The 14,455-nt window shown below is 43.7% G+C and overlaps 1 non-coding gene across 1 annotated transcript; it reads right to left on the bottom strand.

Annotated features, from left to right (window-relative positions):
- Positions 1-13,377: 13,377 nt before the first annotated feature.
- LOC118657187 lies at positions 13,378-13,514 on the bottom strand. The gene has a single exon (XR_004967912.1). It is a non-coding gene; the product is annotated as a small nucleolar RNA SNORA8 (small nucleolar RNA).
- Between the last annotated feature and the right edge of the window lie 941 nt (positions 13,515-14,455).

Below are 14,455 nucleotides of genomic sequence, written 5' to 3'. Positions count from 1 at the left end.
TGAGGAAATTGAGGCACAAAGAGATTAGGAAATTTACCTAAAATTATAGATTTTGTAAGCGGTAAAGTTAAGATTTGAACCTGAGGAGTCTGACTCCAGAGACCCATGTTATCGCAGGAATACATCCTACAACCAATATTTGTCATACCAAAACTCCCAACAGTAAAATGGATAATCATTTTAACATTAACTATAAAGTGCTACATTAGCATACATTTCCACAAGGTAATTTTCAGAGTTAATTATACAATATTCAATTCTACTTAGGGCCATCCTTTTATAAGTGAGTTAAATTTTTTCCAACATTTTAAAATAATTGCCTTTGATTTGTGTCTTTAGCTCAGATCCACCTTTTTATTTTTAAAAGCCAGTGTCCAGGAGAAAAGTTCAGAGGCACCAAAGAACGCAAGTTACCTTGAAGTTGCATTCTGGCCCCCCCTCTGCTTGGGCCTTCCCTCTGACAGCCTGGGCTGGGCCCCCTGCGGTGCCCTCTGCAGAGCCTGGCGCTGCCCAGGAGCTGTGGGTGAAAAGCTGGGACAGAATCCGAGGGCAGTTTAGACTCGTATTTTCACTCACAGACTCTGAGAGCTACCTTGGAGTAGCTGTCGTTTTCTCTAAGAAATTTTAGCTTTATTGCCTGAAATAAAAATAGCCTAAGCTATTTTGTGTTCATATTTTACGACTCATTGTGAGAATTAATATTTCATAAGAAAATTATTTTGATTCAAAATGTGACTTTTAAAAGGTTTATGGTATTCTTTAAGTGTAACTTTTATTATGCCTTGGGGCCAGCAGCTTTTCTCAAAGAATATACTGTAGTTATGGATGTCTTGTACCCCTTGTGAATTTCCCTTCATGTTCTGAGGCTGAAACGAGAGAAATTATTTTCTGTACATAATTCACTCCCTTCTTTCCACCTCTACCCCTCCTTTTCCCTGGCTGCCTTTTTTTCTTTCCATGTGAAATACATAAAATGACCACCATTGCCGGTGAAAGAAATGTTTTAAAAACTAGGTCCTGTTTTAACCAAGCCAATGTTAAGTTAAAAGGATGGGAAGCTAATCCTTAAGACCTGGGTAGGAAGATGTGGAAAACTGTACTCCCGGTTCTACCCCAATCTCATGCCCTTCCCTCCTAACCATTCTTTTTCTTCCTTCTTCCCCGGTCTATATTGAAATAATTGATCTCCTTTTCAGCCTCCCACATGATGGAGAGGCCGGCATTGACCTTCAGCTGAAGTAGCTGCCTGATGCCTTCCAGAGGACCTAGAATGCCAAAGTCCCCAAACTAAAACCAGAGATGCTGCAGTTCCTGTATCAGTTAGTTAATGATGCAGAACAGACCACCCCAAATTTAATGGCTTAAAAAAGAAACTGCTGGTTATTTCTCATGGTCTATGGATTGGGTGGAGGGGCTAGCTGATTGGAGGCAGGTTTGCCTGATTTTAGTGGGGCTCTGTCACCCATATGTTGTCAGCTAGAGGGCCAGCTGGGCTAAATGCCCTTTTCTGAGACCGCTCAGCTCTCCTCCACGTGTGTCTCACACCCCTTGCAGGCTGGCCCAGGGCTCCAAGAGGAAAAGAGGAAGTAAGCATGTGCTTTTCAAGCTCCCACTTCAACGGGTTTGTTAACATCCCATTGGCCAAGCCAAGTCACATGGCCAAGCCTGGGATGAAAGTAAGAGGGGACCAAGAGTTACAGGGCAGAGAGCCTAATACAGAAAGACCAGTATGTAGGCCATTCATGCAACTAAGCTGTGAGTTCCCAATTAAAACTTGAAACTGGGCAAAAAGGGACATTTTGCAAGCAAAATACAGTCAACCCTCATTATTTGCAGATTCCCTATTTGAAAATTTGCCTACTTGTTAAAATTTGTTTGTAACCACAAAATCAATGTGGGGGTCCTTCCACAGTCGTTCCTGTGCGTGCTCAAAGCAGTGACAATGTTGAATTGCCCAGCACACACGTTCCCTGTGCTGAGGGTGAACAAGATGACGCGCTGTGTCAGCTCGCATACTGCAAGCAAGCGTCCTTTTCGCGGATGCTTAGTGCCACGTTTTTGCATTTTTGTGCTGTTTATTGGTGATTGCGCTGTGTAAAGTGGTCCCCACGTGTAGTGCTGAAGTGCTAACTGGCATTCCTAAGCACAAGTAGGCTGTGATGTGCCTTAAAAAGATATACTACACGTGAGCTATGCTTGGTTCAGGCATGAGTTACAGAGCTGATGGCCATGAGTTCAAAGTTAATGAGTCAACACTATTAAATTAGGTGTCTTTATACAGACACCTAAAGCAAAGTTATGCATTTATTGATGGATGAAAATGTGATCGAAGGCTCACAGGAACCTAACCCCGTATTTCAATATGGTTCAATATTCACTAATTCAGTGTCTGCAGCAACAATATAGAACATAATTGCCTCAAATAATGAGAATCAACTGTGCTTCCATTTATTTTGAGCATTATAATTCTTAAAAATGTTTAAAGAGCAAAAGTTATATGCTCATCACTATATTATTACTGCACACTTCTAAAAAGCAAAACAAAACCAACTCTTTCACATAAATACCTATGCGGGCTTACATAAAACAATCTTTTCTTCTAAGCAAAACATTTTCAGAGTGCACCAACTAGGTGGTAAAGGGACCATATTAGCGCAATTCCTGGTGACATTTGGCAAATGGTACCGAGCTTCTCCTATGAGTAACTCTAGCTGAGGCTTAATTCTGTAATAAATGGATGAAAACTCTGAAAGAATAATAGAGATTCCAGAAAGTAAAATGGGATTCAAATGTGTTTATGAGTCTTTTTAAATGAAGATACTGAGCAAGAAAGAAAGGCTCAGTCACAAAATTATTCACAGAATGAAAGCCAAGGAAAGCTAGGAATACCATTCCCAGGAATGCATCTATTGTATGTGGAAGTTCAAAAGCATTTTGTCTTGTTACAGCACACAGTATCCCCAAAGAACTTGGAGCCCCAAATTTGAGCTTCGATGTTGGGTGTGGTGGAACGGTTAGAGAATATCCTGTTAAAGCTTAGCCTCTGCAATCGGTCAGACCAGGATCTAAGTCCGGCTCCACTTTACTGGCTGGGTGACATGACAAAAGGCACTCCCTCCATAGGTCCCAGTTTCCTTATTTATAAAGCAGAAGTAATAAGAGCAATAACGTGGACATAACCAGACATGTTATGGATGCTGGCGAGGTCCCTGGCCCCCTGCTGGGAGTTCTCCACGCATCGCCTCATTTACTCCTCACAACTGTCCTTCAAGTGGCTGCTGTCATCCCCATCTTCTGCACCAGAAAGTAGAGGCAGAGAGAAGTTAAACAATCTTGCCTAGAATTCGAGTTGGCAGAGTCAGAATTCGATCCTAGGCATCTGGCTCTAACTTCCTCATCCTTTTGTTTGTCAAAGTTAAGCGAGATAATGCATGGAAAATGTCCGGCACAGTGCCAGGCATGGATCTTTTTAAATAAGAGTGTCCCCCATCCCTCACTCCCACTACCAACAGATCTGCAACACGGAGAGGCCTTGTAGATGCTTTGTGTGGGGACTCTATTTACACTGAATTCTACTCCAGTTGAAAGCACCACGGGAAGGAATCTCACTCACCAGGAAAAGCATTCCAAATAGCCCCCTGGAGAAATTTCTACTTATCTTCGTGAATGGAAGCTAGTAAATATAAGGCTGGGAGATCAGATCCAAGATTGGTGTTTTTCAAACCTCTCCCTTTGAGGTTAAAACTTTCAAACGTTTACCTAAACCCTTCTTGAAACTGTTTAATCTATATGACATTCTAACTTTATTTTTTTTCTTAGATGCAACAATCATGTTTTTATGAAAACATATTAAATACAGAGTGAAACCTGCTGGATAAGCCAACCTTCTGACAAACTGAAGCAAGACACACTTTGGTATCTTCTGGATTTTAATTCCATGTTGTAGGAAGGGAACTAGAGAGAGAGCAAAGCTATCTAGACACCATTTCACTCACATAATTTTCTTTCCTATTTTAATCCCGTTTTATCAAATTACCACAGTCAAGTTCTCCTAGTCCTGCACTTTAAGATTGAACAGACATAGGTTGTAAGCAAGACTTACTGGTTGTAGACAGAGAGAGACAAATATCATACGACCTCACTTATATGTGGAATCTAATGAACAAAATACACTGACAAGCAAAATAGGTCCAGAGGCATGGATGCATGGAACAAACCGACAGATTTCAGAGGGGAGGGAGAGGGGAGAAGAGGGAATGGAAAGAGATTAACCAAAGAACATATATCCACATATGCATAGTCCATGGACACAGACAATACTGTGGTGAAGTTCTGGGGTGGAGAGGGGGGCGGGTTCAGGGTAGAGGGGGTCAATGGGAGGGGGGGAGGGGGTCATCTGTAATACTTTCAACAATAAAGATAATTTTTTTAAAAAAGAATCAAAACAGAATCTTAAGGTCATTCAGGAATTAAAAGCATGTTCCCCAAAAGGAGAAAACGGCTGACCTCAGCCTTCTCCGCGGCAGCATTCAATGCAAGAAGTTGGTGAAACAGTATCTTCTGAATTCTGATGGAGAAAATGTGTGGCCCAAGAAATATTTGCTTGCCCGACCAGTGTGGCTCAGTGGTTGAGCGTCGACCTATAAACCAGGAGGTCACGGTTCAATTCCCGGTCAGAGCACATGCCTGGGTTGTGGGCTCAATCCCCTAGTGCAGGGCATGCTGGAGGCAGCCAATGAATGATTCTCTCTCATCACTGATGTTTCTATCTCTCTCCCACTCCCTTCCTCTCTGAAATCAATAAAGAAGAAAAAAATACTTGCTTTATGTCTAAAGGTAACAGATAGTTTTAATGATGCAAAGTTATAACATAGCACTTATGAACCCTTCTTTTTTTAAAAAAAAAAGATAAAATCAAGCCAACCCAAAGATAAGTAAAAATGTTTGAAGTCACATGAACAGGAAAGCCATGGATGAAGGGATTGTTGGTGACCACTGGGTAAGTAATTACATTTCCAGAGCTCAGATCTGTATGTTATAAATCTTGGTAATACAAAAAATAATAATAATAAGTGAGAGAGGAGAAGAAGCTGGAAGGAAACGTGAAATATAAATTTTCCTCCTCTTTCATGATGAGGAATAAAACTGTACAACATTGATAACACAAGAATCAAGAGGTTAAACTTGTCAAAGTTTTAAATATTATAAATAAAAATTCTATTTAAGGCAACAATATAAACAGAGAATATAGATATACTATGATCAAATAGTGATAAAATTATGTGCAACAAATATATGTTATAAAAAATAAATGTTAATGAGACCAATCTGCATAATAAAAGAAATAGACTCCCAGTCTGGATTGCAAAACCCATCTATTTAGAATGCTAATAGTGAAAACATAGGAGGCCTGGGTAATATATTTATTGTACATTCATATAATAGAATATCTGACAGTCATTAAGAAAGAACCAAATATATAAGATATGATATGAATGAAATTCAATATAAATTAATAGAAAAATAGTGTAAGAATAATGCATAATGTTATTCCATTTGTATTTTGCAAAGGATATATATATTATACACACTCATATTTATACATTTGCCTCCATATGTATATACATATATGTATGCAGTTGCCTGTGTGTGTGTGTTTTCAGTGTTACAGCAATGGGGAAACCAGCCAGTGAGAAGTATCTACCCATAGGGGGAGTATTCTATCCCTGACATTGTTTAGAATTGCTGGTTCATGGTGCTAATAAAAAGCAGACTGACCTTTACAATATTTTATTATTTTCTACAATTTTTCTAACAATATACCTTCTTAATGTCTACACCTGGAGTGGACCACTCCACTCTCCTCACCCTTGATATGTCAGTGTGTGTGTAAGGAAGGTGTCTGGAATGGAAGACAAGTGTGTGTGTGTGTGTGTGTGTGTGTGTGTGTGCACGCGCGCGTGTGTATTAGCTGGGATGATACACAACACATAGTTAATAGTAGTCACACCTACAACTAAAATTGGAGGCTATTTGAGAACAGAGACTATACAGGGGTAGGCAAAAGTAGGTTTACCATTGTTCATATGGAAAATAATACAATAATTAATAAGTAATACAAGAAAAAACTGTCTCCAAATCTTGGCTATTGTAAATTTATCAACCAAAGGACTTGTATGCATGCATATAAGCATAACCAATGGACACAGACAGTAGGGGGGTGAGGGCATGTGCTGGGGGGTGGGGGTGGGCAATGGGGAAAAAAGGAGATATATGTAATACTTTAAACAATAAAGAATTTTTTTAAAAAAAGAATAAACTGTCTCATGTACTCACAACCGCAAACCTACTTTTGTCCACCACCCCTTATACACTTTTCTCTACCATATGAAAATTTTTAAATTGAAATGTATCTCTTCATAATATAGTTTTGTTTGTTTGTTTGTTTGTTTTTTAAATATATTTTTATTGATTTTAGAAAGGAAGTGAGAGGGAGAGAGTGATAGAAACATCAATGATGAAAGAGTCATTGATTGACTGCCTTCTGCACACCCCCTACTGGGGATCAAGCCTGCAACCTGGGTATGTGCCCTGACTGGGAATTGAACCCATGACCTCTTGGTTCATATATTGATGCTCAACCACTGAGACACACCGGCTTGGCCATAATATAGTTTTAACCAATAGTAAAAATAAGGAGGGTATAAAAGAATTGTACCTGGAAAGAGGCCATTGATTTAAATTGAACGCTCAATTTAGTTTGGTGCTCCTGCCAGATATAGCAAAAACGGAATACACATTGGCTTACATAGTGCTTATGTCAAATTAAAGAAAACACACCAGATCACCCATGTTCCCACACCTAGCCCAGTGCCTGGCACACAATAAACAATCAATAAAAATTTGTTGGGAAAATCAATAAATTAATTCAGTCAAAGAAACTTTCCCTAGCAATGAATTCAGGAAATGTTCCTTGACTTGCATAATGAGCGACAATTTCAAAAACAGAAATGCAAAAGATACAGAAACAGTTGCCAAAATGACCTTTTGCTGCATCAACTCTCAGGACTTTCAAAAGCCTAACACCCCGTCTTCCCTGGTGCTAGACCTTTCTTTGGGAGCTGGAAGCATCAGCAGGCTGGTTCCCAGACGCCTGAATTTACATGCAGCTGCTGCTTCGAGGATGTCGTGACGTGAGGTGGAGCATGTCCCTCAGACTGTGTCTGCCAAGTGACAGACGTCTCAAGCGGCCTTCAGCAATCGCTAGCCTGCAGTCTACTTCCATGTGTGTCTCTCACGAGTATATGAAGCACCATTCGTTATTGCTGTGGTCTGAAACGTTATCCATTAGCGGCAGAGCCCATGTTGCCTTCATCTGTTTAAGGATAGTAGTCAACCCTGTGGTAGAAATACAGTGGGTCCTTTTTCTTCTACTCTAATGGGGGTTTGCGCAGTGAGCCAGACTCCCATGGGGATAGAACCCAAGGCCGCCTGTGCGCCTCCTGTGCTCCCCAGACCCGGTGAGAGGAGAGGGAAGGGTCCGAGATGAAGTGGGGAGTTTGGGGTTACAATCTCTGACCAGTTTAGGCAGAATTATGCTCATACTGATAGGAAAAGAGGCAGCGGTGCCATGTCCACATTTTAGAGCAGCCCAGCAGGTGGTAGAGTCGTGGCAGACACCCACTGCGCTTCCGTTCCTCAGGCTGACCTGTGGGACGGGTGTTGGACTCCTCCTCAAATGGGACCAGATGAACTTGGTCCTGACTCTTGCCAAGGGACACTGCCAAATACAGGCTTACAGAGCATACACGCAGCCGGGAGACAATCACACAGCACTACGTCCATCGGAGAGATGGCACTTCAACTCAAACTGCAGTCCGTGCACATCGACCAGCTTATCTAAGGCCTCACACTTTCCTTTCTCTATAGCAGATTGTTGATCAAAGAGTCTCATCTCACAGTGGCATTTTCTTGGAGGAACCTGGGCCCTAGGGGAGATTATTGCAGGGATCATACCATACTACTGTTCTATGGAGGATATTTATGGACTTAATTTCTATTGGGATACAGAATGGAGGCTGGCCATAGGGGGATGGCAGAAAGAACCACTATTTCTGTCCCAAAATGAAACTGTAAATCTATTCATGCATTTAGAAGCATTCTCGCCCTTCAGGGGTTTTCCTGGACGCCACTTTCTCCAGATCGGCCTCTCCGGTGTCCCTTCTTCGTGTTCCCCAGGCAGGGTTGCGGGGTTACTCTGCACTGAAGATTCCAGGCATGACTGGTCCTTGCTCGCTGAGGGAGGAGGTCACAGCGTGTTCAAGTTCCTGCACGGGAGCATTTCCGTCTGCGTGGCAGGCGTGAACGGACGTGAGGAAGTCTGGCCACCCAGCTCTCTCTCTTCTCTTCTCCCAAGCTCTCTCATCTGCTTCATTTTCTATCCTCTGATGTGGCTGATGAGTGGTCAAACAGTTTGGGTTTCAGGGAAAAGAGAGGTCCCTTTTAGACCCCCACCCTGAGCCCCGGACCTCCTCCCTGGGATGTCTGACATTAACAGCACAGGCAGCAGATGGAACTTGTATCCTGTGTTCTTTAGCTGTTGTCCTCTGTAACTTTTCAGGGAAAGAGAGCTGCTTAAAGGGAGGGCCACAAGTGCCCCGGCCACTGTGCCTCACCGGGCACCAGGCACCTAGGAAGCACTCAAATATCGAGTCGATTGAGAGGGCTCGAAGTCTCAGGCATTTGTGAAGAACTAAAGTGTGTGGCCTGATGCTTCCACAGTGACACAGCCTCAGGGACAGCTGCATCACGGAGAACTCTCTGAGAGCCCATCCTGAGTGGGGGTGAGTCTGTTACATAAGAGGCTTCTGGTGATGTGAACAGGATTCTAGCTACTTAAAGCTCCTCCGTGTCTGTTTTACAAAGTGTGGGGTGTGTCCCCCTAGAGCTATGCAAGATGATTTCATTTGTACACAAGCAAATATTTTATTATACTTATTCTGAATATATTTAATGTTCCTTAGAAAAAATGTAAGTAACATACCCAAAGTATAATTTCACAAGTACTGTTGGTTAGGATAAGGTGAAGGTCCTTGTCTTTATCTTTTTCACACAGATTTAAAGAAAAAGTGAAATCAATAATAGTCTAGGTCAGTGATGGCGAACCTTTTGAGCTCAGCGTGTCACCATTTTGAAAAACCCTAACTTAAGTCTGGTGCCGTGTCACATATAGAAATTTTTTGATATTTGCAACCATAGTAAAACAAAGATTTATATTTTTGATATTTATTTTATATATTTAAATGCCATTTAACAAAGAAAAATCAACCAAAAAAGTGAGTTCGCGTGTCACCTCTGACACACGTGTGTCATAGGTTCGCCGTCACTGGTCTAGGCATACAAAGCCAATAACGAAGATGAATGTATGGAGGACTGATATTAGAGAAACTCTGGCCACATCCCTCTCGGTTCGCAATATGTGCGGCTTAGAGACCTGGCCAATAGCAGAGGCCGGAGACCCATGCTGGCCGATAATACACTGGCACGTACCCTGAACGGCCTTTTAAAAGTCACCAATGTCCAGTAGCTCTGCTGGGTCACTGTTGAGACTGAACTCACTGCTCTCTAGATGGAATCTTCCTTCTTCAGCTCTGCAGTGACCAGAGGAGGGCCACTGGGTGGGGAATTGTGGACTTTTGACCCAGGAGACTTCCCAGGAATTGGTGGGGAGTGTTGGGGGGCCGGGGCCTCTGTGGAGCTGACCTGCCTTGTTTGATTCTCGGCTGGACCCCCAACCTGGGGCTTTCTGTTTCCCCAAAATTGGGAACTGATGTGATATGACACAAAAGACATATTTTTTAAAGGAATATAATCTAGATCTGTAATGAGTAGAATGATAGGAGTAAAACGAAGTCGGCTAAGGCAAAAGAACCCACGAAGCAGCCAGTCAGCACCCTGAGCACCTGAGGAGGCAAAGCTAGGCAGTGAGCCGCAGACATGAGCCTTCACTGCAGGGCTGGTCACTCCCGACATGAGAAAATATGGCACTTGTGGTCCGTCCTGAGGCACAACCATGTTGTTCTAAAGCAATATTAGTTGGAGAAAATGAAAGGCTAATGGCAGTGAGCTGTGATGACAGACTGAGGATGGAACCATGACTGGGAGCACGGGGCGGGCGGGTCCTGTAAGCATCCTAGTACCAGGCTCAACTCCAGGAGCTGAGATCAGAGAGCTGGATGGTTGGGGACTAGGACGTGGAATAGAATGGAAACATCCCCAGGCTGTGGAGCAAAGCAGATAACTATGGTCAATTGTCACAGCTGGAACCATCAGGGATGAGGAAGTGGGTTGGAGCCAGGATTCTGCTGATATTGACAATAGTTATGATGGATGAGTCAGGCAGGTGATCAAAAGTTAAGGGCTAGGAGATCCCTAAGGAGAGAGCAAAATAGAGGGACAGATTTGAAGCATCAGCTCCAAGGGGGGCTTCAACAACCACAACCAAGTACTTAAGTGGGATAACTGCTCTCACGAAGCTCATCTCAGACATGATGGCCTCTCTGACAGCCTTTGGGGACCTTCGTCCCGGGTTTGATTAGGTGCCCATCCTGTGTGCTCTGCAGTTTCCTGTTCTTATCTTTCACAACATTTAGCACACTGTATTGTCATTGTTGACTTACTCTCCTCTCTCCTTGTAAGGACAAAGACTGTGTGTCTTTCATCTGAGTAACTCTCCTACAGAGAGGGAGGGAGGGAGGGAGGGAGAGGGAGAGGGAGAGAGAGAGAGAGAAAGAAATTAAGTGGACTTGAACTAAATTGGCAAACTTTCACCAGAGAGAGAGAGAGAGAAAAAGATATTAAATGGACTTGAATTAAATTGGCAAACTTTCACCATAGCCAAATCACTTGGAGATCCCAAGGGGTATCAACCACAGGGTTTCAACTGCATTTCAAAAACTAACTCATGCTGGCTGATGCTTTGGAAGGAACTTGTGGTGCAAAGAGGGGCCTTGCTGAATCCAGTTTCGCCCTTCGCTAATCTCTAATTGCATCAATGGGAAAATCCAGCTCTCAGGGATAGAATGATTAAACACAGAAAAACTGCTTTCCAATAATAATGAACCTGTCCCTTATTTTCTGCCCGTACACTGTGATTTCCCAGAGTCCTTCGGTGCTTTCACTCACTGTCAATTCGCAGTAAAAACCCTCTCTCAAGTTGGCATTCAGTATTAAAAGTCTGAACTGCGTGTCATTGAACTGAATTGCTCTCCTTGGCTTCTCCTCCATGTAAGTACACACTTCGCAAACCACTTGCTTTAAGCTCCTGAGTTTTTTTGACTTTCTGGATTTTCCTCACGCCCTGCTCTCTTATCGCTGCCTGAGTTTCCACCCAGCATTTGCACACCTGGGCTCGCCCCGCAGTCCCTCGTGGGCCAGGCCAGTGTTTCTCGCCCTGCACCATGCGCGTGGCCCTGTGCTGCGGTGGGTGGGAGATGAGGAAAACAGGCCTGCCGTGTTTCTGAGGGGTCATCCATCTGCCCCAGGGAACATCCTCAGGGTCAACATCTCTCCATCCACAGACAGTTAATGGAGCCCCTGCTGGGTGCCCTGGCTGTGCCAAGGTGAGGTGGGGGCAAAGACCAATCAGAAGCAGGCTGGCAAGCCTGTGGGTCTCCACCTGGCAAATGCTCCTCCATTCAAGTCCCAGCGCGTGCCACCTCCTCGGGGCAGGAGTTCCTGACTCCTCTCTTCATCTCTAACTCTACAGCTCTTTGTTTACATCTCTGCTGCGGCGCTCATCCTGTGTGAGGGCTTAAGGGAAACATATACGACACCCCTCCCCTCTGGTTTTGGAATGAATTGAGAACTATACACATGAGTTGAAGAGGTGGCGCTTACAGTGTCTGCTTCACTATATATCAATTGAAGCTCGATGGGAGAAAGCAGTGGGCCTGCAGCCGAATGAGCTTCCTGATTCACCACACACACATCCATACACACTCGCCCCAGTGGGCCTGGCCCAGCCACTCGGCCACACTGAGCAGCTGGAGAACTGCAGGCCTCCCTGGACAGAGCAGCTCTCTTAGCACACAGAGAGAGCATGCCTGCTCACCTGTAGGGGAGGCTTTAAAAGAGAAGGGGCAGGCGGTTTGGGGTGATCTTCATGTTAACACATTACTCCCTCCAATGGACTAGTCTAGAGCAGCAATATTCAACCTTTTGCCTCTCATGTCACACCTAAACTAATTACTAAATTTCTGCGGCACACCAAAAAATATATTTTTTGTCGACCTGACAAAAAAAGGTATAATTTTGATTCATTCACACTGGACAGCTATTGTTGTGCTGGTTGTTGTAATTTCTTTCTTTCTTTCTTTCTTTCTTCCTCTTTTTTTTTTTTTTTTTTTTTTTTTTTTACAATCTAAGGGAAAAGAGGTCAGTGCCCCTGACTAAATAGTCAGGTATTGCATGTTTTAAAAGTTCTTGCCGTACACCAGTGTGCCACCTCTAAGCAAAGGGATTGCTGCTCTATAGTATTTGAGGATATTACTCTATGTTTTTTTCCCCACTTTGTATCTTTTTTCCTATCCTCCACGCCCCAGTCCTTGCATTTACATTGTTGGTAGGAACCTGGCAAGATGGAAACAAAAGTGGCCTGCACATATTTCTTGCTTTTATTTTAAAAGCTTAAGCCCTTAGGGACAGGGTATTTGTTAAGCATAGATAGGGTTTCTGGACAAAATGGGAAGTGAAAATTGCCTCCATTTTAGAAAACATTTTTATTCAGGTTTGGTTTGAAATGTGGAAGGAGAGAAGGAGAGAGAGAGAGAGAGAGAAGGAGGGAGGGCCTATGGGTTCTAAGAGCAAACTGAAGCCACGTCCTGGAAGCAACAAAGAGAAGCAGAAAGACTCTAGAGAAAAGGACAGCCTCCGCCAAGATGTTCATGTGCTGAGCACAGCACGGAAGCGTCAAGAATCACCACATCCCAGCGCCATGAGAACCAGGACAATGGTGTTCACCAGCCACACCTGGTGGGCCCTTCTCCAAGGACCGACTGAGTCCTCACCTTGGGAAGACAGTGTTCCAGTGTGTGGGCGTGTGTTGTGGGAGGGAAGGTCGGAAATAGAAATTAAGTTATATTATAAAATTTAAAGTTGTGTTTCTTCAGAGAGCAGATTAGTGGCTTCCAGGAGGGGAAGAGATGGGAATGGGCAAAGGCAAAGGGACAGACTTCCAATGAGAAGATGATAAGTTCTGGGACTACAGTGAACAAAATTGTATTGTATATTTGAAAGTTGCTAAGAGAATAGACTTAGAAGAGAAGCATTAGTTCCTATTGAAGATTAGTCTAACTGAACAGTAAGAAACTATAGGAATAGTGTACCAATAAAAATACCAGTTTTAACATACACAAAGCCAAGAAAACCAACAATGCCAGATACTGAATTTATATCACACTGTCCTTTGAACACCCAGCAGGAATAACTGCTGAATGCAGATACCATGGAGTCAATTCTTCCTCTTTTCATCAAGAAAGAAAACAGACTTCCCCAAACCTCTCACTAACTGCGACTGTGTTCTAGAGTTGCCTTTAGCTGCAAAGGAGTCTGAAAAAGTGATCCTCTGGCATTTTCAGACTTTACTGTGGGAGAGGGCATTGCCATCATGAAGGAAGCAAGATAGAATGTCTGTGGAATAATAAACAATGTTGAGCCCCACTCTTGCCTCCAATGATTATTGGTGCCTGTGGGTCCTCACCTGCCTTGACCTTGGACTTTAGCCGGCTGACTCCCTTTGGACTGGTCCTTTGTGTCTGTATCCACCCCAAATCAATCTCTCTGCTCCCTGCTATGGTATCATGTCCCAGATGACAGGCTCAGCCTGGTGTTGAAATGGATATACACCAGCCAGCACTCTGGGCCTCCGCTCATCCGACCCAGCCAGGGAACCACAGAGAGAGAGACCTAGACTTGTGACTCTGGGGGAAGCAGAAGCTGTGGAACAGGACAATGACAGCCAAGGAGCTCGTGCCCAGTCCCCCAGGAAGGCAGCCTCGTACCAATCACCAGCAACCTTTGAAGGAAGGCCTTTTTAACTGAGGCCCGTGTTGAAAGGTAGGACTGTGTAACTGAAGGAGCATGAGTTTCGGTGCTACAGACATGAATTTGAACCTCAACTCTTGCCACTTATTAGCTAATTGATGTTGAGCAAGTTACTTGACCTAAGTCTTTGTTCCCTAAGCAACAAAACGGAATTACAGTAGCACCTAAGCCCCAGGCTGGTGGAAAGGACTGAGTGAGCACAGGGCTTGGCACAGACTCAAGGGGTCAGTACACAGTAAAGACACTGGGCCATCGTGCCACCCTGAGTGTTCCCCTAGGTCATAATTCAGAACTCTGGGCCAGTACAGGCCCTGAAACCAGAGCCTGAGCTCAAATCCAAACTTGGCCCCTA

Source organism: Myotis myotis, unplaced genomic scaffold (genome assembly GCF_014108235.1).
Source record: "Myotis myotis isolate mMyoMyo1 unplaced genomic scaffold, mMyoMyo1.p scaffold_m19_p_5, whole genome shotgun sequence".
NCBI lineage: Eukaryota > Metazoa > Chordata > Mammalia > Chiroptera > Vespertilionidae > Myotis > Myotis myotis.
Note: the sequence above shows the minus strand (reverse complement) of the source record. Positions and strands in the feature narration are given on the sequence as shown.